Here is a 7,369-nt window from a genome sequence, read left to right on the forward strand (position 1 = left end):
TTTTTTTTTAAAGTGGTCACATTGAGGATCTAAACTGGCTGGAGGAATCTGTGCAAGTCCCCAAAAGAAATATGATTTATCCCATATAAATTGCCAGAACTCGATAGGAGATTTCACCTCTGAGATGCTTTTTCTCCCTCTGCAGCAGGCAGAATATTAAATCCATCAATGGACAGTCTGTGTGCTCCACTGCAGACAAAATATGGGTGGAAAAAGGTAAAATATGGGTGCAAAGCACCCTGTGAGTCCAAAACAGAGCGGGTACCAGGGTGGGATTCAGGTACATCTATGCGGATCGCACAAGAAGTCACCCACATTTGGGTGGTCAGGACGAATCCCAGCCCACGGAGATGTTGTGGATGGCTGTGGTTTTCCTCCTGCCAGGACCTGGCAGGGCCCCACCGCTCCTGGCCGCAAGGTAACAGGAGTTCGGGATAAAAATAGCCGCTGTTGTTATTCATGACAGCGCCCTATAGCAACTGCTGCGTGCCTGAATAATTCATCGGAGCAGGGCAGGCCGAGGAGGACGGAGGGATGGAGGGAGGTGCAGAAGGATGAGAAGAAGGCAGAAGCCTTCCCTGCCTTTTGGGACTCCCCAGGATTGTGCCCAAGGTCTCCCTGGGTTCACCTCCCTGCCGCATTCCGGGTGGAAAGGCAGGACAAGCTCACAGGGACATTTAGTGCTTCCTATCCACTGGAAAAAACAGGAATTCAGCCCTTAGCACACAGAGCAGGTCTGCAGGGCTTGCAGAGAAACAGAAGGATCAAGGGTGGATGCAGGAGCAATTTCCATGGGTGAATTGCACACGAGGGGCTCTGGCCAGAGCACTTCAATAGCACTCAGCCTGGATTTTCTTATCCTTTCCTCACACCTCTGTGTGTCAGCATCCACCTGTACTTGGTTTCTGAGGTTTAAGGGTACCCTGTGATCCTTCTAAGGTTCTGGGATGTTGTGGGGTTTTGTTGTTGTTGCTGTCGTGTTTGGTTTTTTGGTTTTTTTTCTCTCTTAGTTCAACTAAATGTCAATTTTCAAGCCACAGTTCAATTATCTAGTTTCCATCTGTTTGCTTTCCTGGCTGCTGAGTAGTCTTGCCTCACCCATGAAGGGCAGAGGAGAGGCTTGTGGCTCATTCACAGCTCCAAAAATGGGGGGAGAGGATCCCAAATTCGATGGAGTGTCACCTGATCATGTAGCAACACACTGGAGTGGAGGTTTGGAATCTATTTGTAATAAAATAGAAGGATAATAACATGGAATATAATGTTTGGAATGAAAAAAAGTCACTTTTTAGAACTGAAAGTATGTGGAGAAGTGACACCACCTATGAGATGTTTTTATCAGGGCAAATTTTACATTTTCCAAGGGATTAAAGGGATTTATATTTACTGGGCTCTCCTGAAGCTGCATTTGCAGGAGCTGAACCATAACTAGGGGGTGAATTCACTCTCACAAGCAGACTGTTGTCCTGACTCTCATCACAAATAATTTAATGCTGATAATCCTCTCTCCTGACCTTTTCCCTAACATAGGCTGGAGAATTTCACCCCATCACATCTTCACCCAGCTCAGGCATTTCTGACATCATTTTCTTGAAGTATTTGCTATTCCCACGCACTCTGGTAAATCTTTAAACAGTTCTAGCTCCTGGTGTTTTTCCTGTTGTGGAGAAGAAAAACATGGAAAACTACTATCAGGGTGTATAAATGGAATTTCTTTACTGAAAGGCATGAGGGAATGCTGGCATCTCACCAGGAGAGCACAGGAAAATGGGTAAGGAGTTAAAGCTCTGATCTTCAGTGTGTTTGGATGGGCTGTAAACACCTTCTTTCTTCCCAGAGTAGGAGCCCAGAGCATACAGATTTGTTTTTCCTCCCAGATGCCTCCAGGCATGGCCCTAGCACAGTGATGGGAACATAAAATCTTGTTGTGGTCCTGCTCCTGATGCACAGCTTCTCCAGATCCCGCGGGGATTCGTCCTGTTCTCCTGCTGTGCAGGAGGAAAATACAGCAATTAATAGAGAACCAAAACAAACCCACACAGGCCGTGCCTGCGGGCAGAAGGAAAACTGAATTCCAAATGAAACCAGAGGAGTGGCTGAATCAACAATAAAGATCTGGAATGGGGCAACCAAACCACATTTGCAGGGAAGTCTGAAGGGCCTGGACACAGAGCTGAGGTTTAGTGTTGCTATTTTGGTCTCCTCATCTGCTCTCATGACTTCTGGCTGTTACTAAAGACAGTTACAGCTGGTTCCCCCTTTTCTTTTCCTATTCTCTCATTTTCTCCACCCTCAAGCCTGAAAATCACCCATCTGTATGCAGAACATCTCTGCTTCTTCCTCAGAATCTCTGGGAGCTGCTTTTGGCCCTGGGGCAGGATCCACTGGTCACTTCAGCAAGTGATGCCCAGCTTTAGAATCACAGAACTGTTTGGGCTGGAAGGGACCTAAAAGAACATCCAGTTCCACCCTCTGCCACGGGCAGGAACATCTTCCATTGTCCCAGTTTGCTCCAAGTCCTGTCCAGCCTGGCCCTGGACACTTCCAGGGAAGTGTACATCACCTTATTATAATTAATTTATTCCAAGTATTTAATCTAACCCTGCCCTTTTTCACCCATTCCCCCTTGTCCTTTCACTCCAGGCCCTTGTCTCAAAAAAACCCCTATGCCCTCTATCACCCATTCCCCCCTGTCATGTCCCTCCATCCCTTGTCCCCAGTCCCTCTCCAGCTCTCCTCGAGCTGCTTTAGACACTGGAACAGGCTCTGAGGATCCTGGATCCTTCTCCAGGTGAGCACCCCCAGCTCTCCCAGCCTGGCTCCAGAGCAGAGGGGCTCCAGCCCTTGGAACTTCTCTGTGGCCTCCTCTGGACTCTCTCCAGCAGCTCCAAATCCTTCTGCTGTTGGATCCCAGGGCTGGAGGCAGCTCTGCAGGTGGGGTCTCACCTGGGCAGGACAGAGGAACAGAATCCCCCCTCCCCTGCTGCCCACACTGGAGGATCAGACCAGGACTTGGGGGGGGTTTCAGGGATGGGTCCAACTCTCCACCACCAGCACCCCCAAATCCTTCTCCCCAGGGCTGCTCTGGATCCAACTCTCCACCACCAGCACCCCCAAATCCTTCTCCCCAGGGCTGCTCTGGATCCATTCCCTGCCCTGGTGGAAGCTGGGACACTGCAGCACTCCGTGTAAGGAGTGTAGTAACCCCATCAGTCACAATGGGCTGTCACTGCTGCAGGCAAGCCACCGGGAGACAGGAAAGTCCCGACCCCAAACACAAACCCTTGTGCAACACGTGGGGAACAGCTGATGGTGCCAAAATTAACTGTATCAAGTGCTTCTTTCTGATTGCAGAGGCTGAACTTGGTAACCCAAGGCTTTTATGGGTTTTTTTTTTGTTTTTCTGAATTATTAGTTAAAGAAAGCCTTAGTGTTCTAATGTGTTCTTAGTGTTCTAATTCTGCATCTGCAGAATTTTTATTTAAAACTTGCCAAACAGATGATGAGCATCAATCCTTGCCCAGTGGGAAGAAGTTCCATACAGGCACAGACAGGGAAAAAAAAAATTCTCTTTTAGCCAACAACAATAGCAATGAGTCAATATTCTTTATTACAGGCAAATACAGGGAAAAGGTAACTCGTCCTACTTTCTGGATTACATTTGGTGCTTGCAGTACCTCAGTTGTCTTTGGTGCAAAGCTGCTACGCTGCTCCTCAGCAGCACAGTGTGGACATGGTGTGTGTGGATGCTTCTCACTGGATGGAGACCCTGATCCACAAAAGATCCTTGTTTTGAGTAATAACTCTAAGCACCTGAAAATAACAGGACCTTTTGCAGGTCACTTCCAAGGTCTCTTCCAACCCAAGCCATTCTATGATGCATAGTTGGGTGGGGAATCAAGGCATTCAGGACATGTTTGAGAGCACAAAGCATGTTTGAATCCTATCAGATGACTGTAGAGGGTAGGGAGAGCCCAGCCTGGTACAACCCAGTCTTTACTCTGGGACTAATCTCCTGGGCAAACACAACCACACCTGGGTTTTGACTTGGAGAGAGCTGGGTGATTCATTTCAGGGTTTAAAATGCCATTGCTAGAGAGTAACAGGGACTGCAGCATAGCAGGGTAAGTTTGAGATGAACTACAGAGCATGGCTTGGTACCACTCACCTGAGAGCCAGTGATCAAAGAGATCTCACTGTGCAGCATCCACCAGGCTTGGGGTGCAAACAGGTTGTCAGTACCCCCCCAGGAGAGCAGTTATCCCACACAGAGCTGCCCTTTGCCCTTCCCGTGGCTGCCCTAGGGCATGGCTTGAAGTTAAATGAGGCAAAAACCTGATGTAAAAATGGCCCAGCACCACTGCAATATTCCTGTTGCAGGAGGGATCTCAACCCCACCATCCCCATCTCACTGGGTTGTGTTTTATGTCTCACCTCCTATGCCCTCTATCACCCAGTCTCCCTTGTCCTGTCCCTCCATCCCTTGTCCCCAGTCCCTCTCCAGCTCTCCTGGAGCCCCTTTAGGCTCTGGAAAGGGCTCTGAGCTCTCCCTGGATCCTTCTCTTCCCCAGCTCTCCCAGCCTGGCTCCAGAGCAGAGGGGCTCCAGCCCTTGGAGCACCTCCATGGCCTCCTCTGGACTCTCTCCAGCAGCTCCACATCCTTCTGATGTTGGGGGTCCGAGATCTGGAGGTAACTCTGAATGTGGGGTCTCACCAGAATGAAGCAGAGGGGCAGAATCCCCTTCCAGTTTAAGGAATGGAGGAGAATGATGGTGCAGTACTATGGGTCTTTCAGGAGATGTCTTAGAGGGACAGAAGATGAGTGCAAGAGGTCACTGAGGGAGTTGGGAGCTGCCAGTTATATCCCATCCACATCCCTGAGTGCCATGACAGGGAAAAACTGAGGTTCCTTCCTGGCTTCTTCACCGTGGACGTTTTCCCTCCTCACTTTGGGGGCACTGGCTCTCCCACGTGCTGTGAGATTTGTGCTGGGACTTGCCGAACCTTCACCCACACTGCAGAGATCTTATCAGAGCTGAAAAGTCACATTCCTGGGCTGCCTCTCTGTGGACCTTCTCCCTGCAGAACAAGCAGTCCTTCTGTTTCCCTCATAAACCCATCAAAACCCAGCAGTTCTGACAGGCTGGAGCAGCAAAGCCCGCATGAACCAGCTGAGGCAGAGCCTGGAGAGGACAAACTCTGTACTCATAAATTAACCTGTGCCTGGGGTCACGGTGACTCTACAGCTGAACCCACCACTGTGGCTTTGGCACAGCTCCATCCAGGATGCATCAACCTCCCCCAGACATTTCCCAGGCACAGCTCAGGAGCCCAGAGGCTGCTCCTGAGGCATTTGGGTGCAAATGCCTATTTTCTGGAACCCAAAGATTTTGGTGCTGGCAGTTGGCTTGAGGCCATACTGCCTTTAGCCTGGAAATCTTGTGGAAAATCATCATCTGTTCCTTCACACTTGCATGTCCACAGCATCAAAATCAGGGGGCTCCCCCCCACTCCATGGAAGTCATCTGGTCCAGCTCCCTTGCTTAGGGCCACACAGAGAAGATTGCCCAGGTCCATGTCCAGATGGATTTTAAATATCTCAAAGGATGGAGGTATCTCTTGCTAGGGAACCTGTGCCAGTTCATGGCCACCTTCACAGTAAAGAAGCATTTCCTGGTGTTCAGAGGAATCTCCTTTGCTTCAGTGGGTGCCCATAGCTCCTGGTCCTGTGATTTTTACTTTAAATGTAGAATTTCCATCTTTGAGAGTAATCTCCGGGGCTGAACCAGGTGACATTGGGAGGTCCCTTCCCATCCCAAACCACCTTGCACTGACTTGTAAATCCTACGAAGGGCGCCTGAGGGACCTGGATTGCTCAGCCTGGAGCAAAGGAGGCTCAGGGGGCCCTTCTGGCTCTGCAGAGCTCCCTGACAGGAGGGGACAGCCGGGGGAGGCTCTGCTCCCAGGGAACAGGGACGGGACAAAGGGACAGAATCTTCAGCTGTGGCCAGAGGAGGTTCAGGTTGGACATGAGGCAGAACTTCTTCACGGAAAGGGTGGTCAGGCACTGGAAGGGGCTGCCCAGGAGGTGCTGGAGTCCCCATCCCTGGAGGTGTCCAAGGAACAACAGGACATGGCACTCAGCGCTCCCGGCTGGGGACCGCTCACAGGTTGGAGATCTGTCCGAGGCGGAACGATCCTGTGATTCTGTGACTTTACGTCCCTGTCCCGGATGTGTCACTGCGCTCTCCTCTGCCCCCAGGGCCGGGGTGGCGCGGCGGGTTTGAGCCGGGCTTTGTCCGGCCCGGCCCGGGCTGGGCTGAGCTGGGCCGAGCTGGGCTGGGCCGGGCTGGGCTCGGCCCGCGGGGCGGCCCCGGGGCGGGGCTGGGTGCGCATGCGCGGGGCGGCCGCGGGAGCTCCCGGAGGCGGCGGCCCCGGGACTCGGCAGCGGGACAGGGGAGCGGAGAGTGAGGGGACAGCGAGGGGACAGCCAGGGGACAGCGAGGGGACAGCGAGAGCGGGGAGTGCGGGACGGGAGTGCGGACACTGAGAGCGGGAGGTGAGTGCACACATGGGGTGCGGGAGATGGAGAGCAGGCGCTGAGTGCGGGCGCTGAGAGCGGACACTGCGGGCTGTGAGTGCGGGCGATCCCCTCCCCGCTGTCCCCTCCTCTCCCCCCGGGACATCCCGCCGAGGGTCCCCAGCGTGCTCCCGGTGCGCTCCGGCGGGTACCGCCGCTCCTGCATCCCCGCCGCGCCGGGAGCATCCTTCCCTGCGGGGGGAGCGGGATGCCGGGATGGGAGCCGGGGGTGGTCGGTGTGCGGTGCCTGGTGCTTGCGGGCGCCCATGGGATGCGGCGGGATGCGGGATCTTTCCCTCTGTGTCACGCACAATTTTAGTTCATCAAGCCGGGGTTAGTCCAGTGGTCAGGTGGGTGCTGGGGGAGAGCTTAAAGAAGGAAGGGGTGAGCAGGGAGACACGGATTTTGCCTTAAATTCCCCCCTTACCGGTATCTCAAGGGCTTCCTGAAGGAGAGAGGTGGGCAGTGTTTTTCCTCCGTGTTTGTTTGAAATGGCTGTGGGCGGATTTTCCTTGAACGACTTTGACACCCGGGGAGCTCTGGAGGCCACGGGAAGGAGATGCATAGTTCAGCCGTGAGCTGCGAGAAGAACAGCTCCCGGTGTTTGCCTTGGAGCTGCCGCCTGCTCCTTGCGCAGACACGAGCTGGGGCGCGTCTCCAAAGGGTCACCCAAGGGTTGTTCCCTGCTGATCTTCTCCAGGATGCTTCGGGGTCATGTCCCCCCTATATCCCATCTGGAGTTTTTCCTGGCTAAAAACAGCACAAGCATCCAAGGATCTCACTTCTTTT

At 52.8% G+C, this 7,369-nt stretch overlaps 1 protein-coding gene and 1 long non-coding RNA gene across 2 annotated transcripts in view; one reads left to right on the forward strand and one right to left on the reverse strand.

The window, feature by feature from the left end:
* On the reverse strand, positions 1-7,158 carry LOC117244098. The gene is made up of 2 exons (XR_004496552.1): positions 7,008-7,158; positions 1-1,988 (listed from the first exon to the last, which is right to left on the reverse strand). It is a non-coding gene; the product is annotated as an uncharacterized LOC117244098 (long non-coding RNA).
* The window catches only part of PAQR8 (progestin and adipoQ receptor family member 8), a 14,406-nt gene continuing 13,500 nt past the window's right edge, over positions 6,464-7,369 (forward strand). Inside the window, exon 1 of the mRNA XM_015622677.2 lies at positions 6,464-6,559. The gene's annotated coding sequence lies outside the window, so the exon portion shown is untranslated. The remainder of the gene's footprint in view (positions 6,560-7,369) is intronic.

The sequence above is a fragment of the Parus major genome, chromosome 3, assembly GCF_001522545.3.
Source record: "Parus major isolate Abel chromosome 3, Parus_major1.1, whole genome shotgun sequence".
Lineage (NCBI taxonomy): Eukaryota > Metazoa > Chordata > Aves > Passeriformes > Paridae > Parus > Parus major.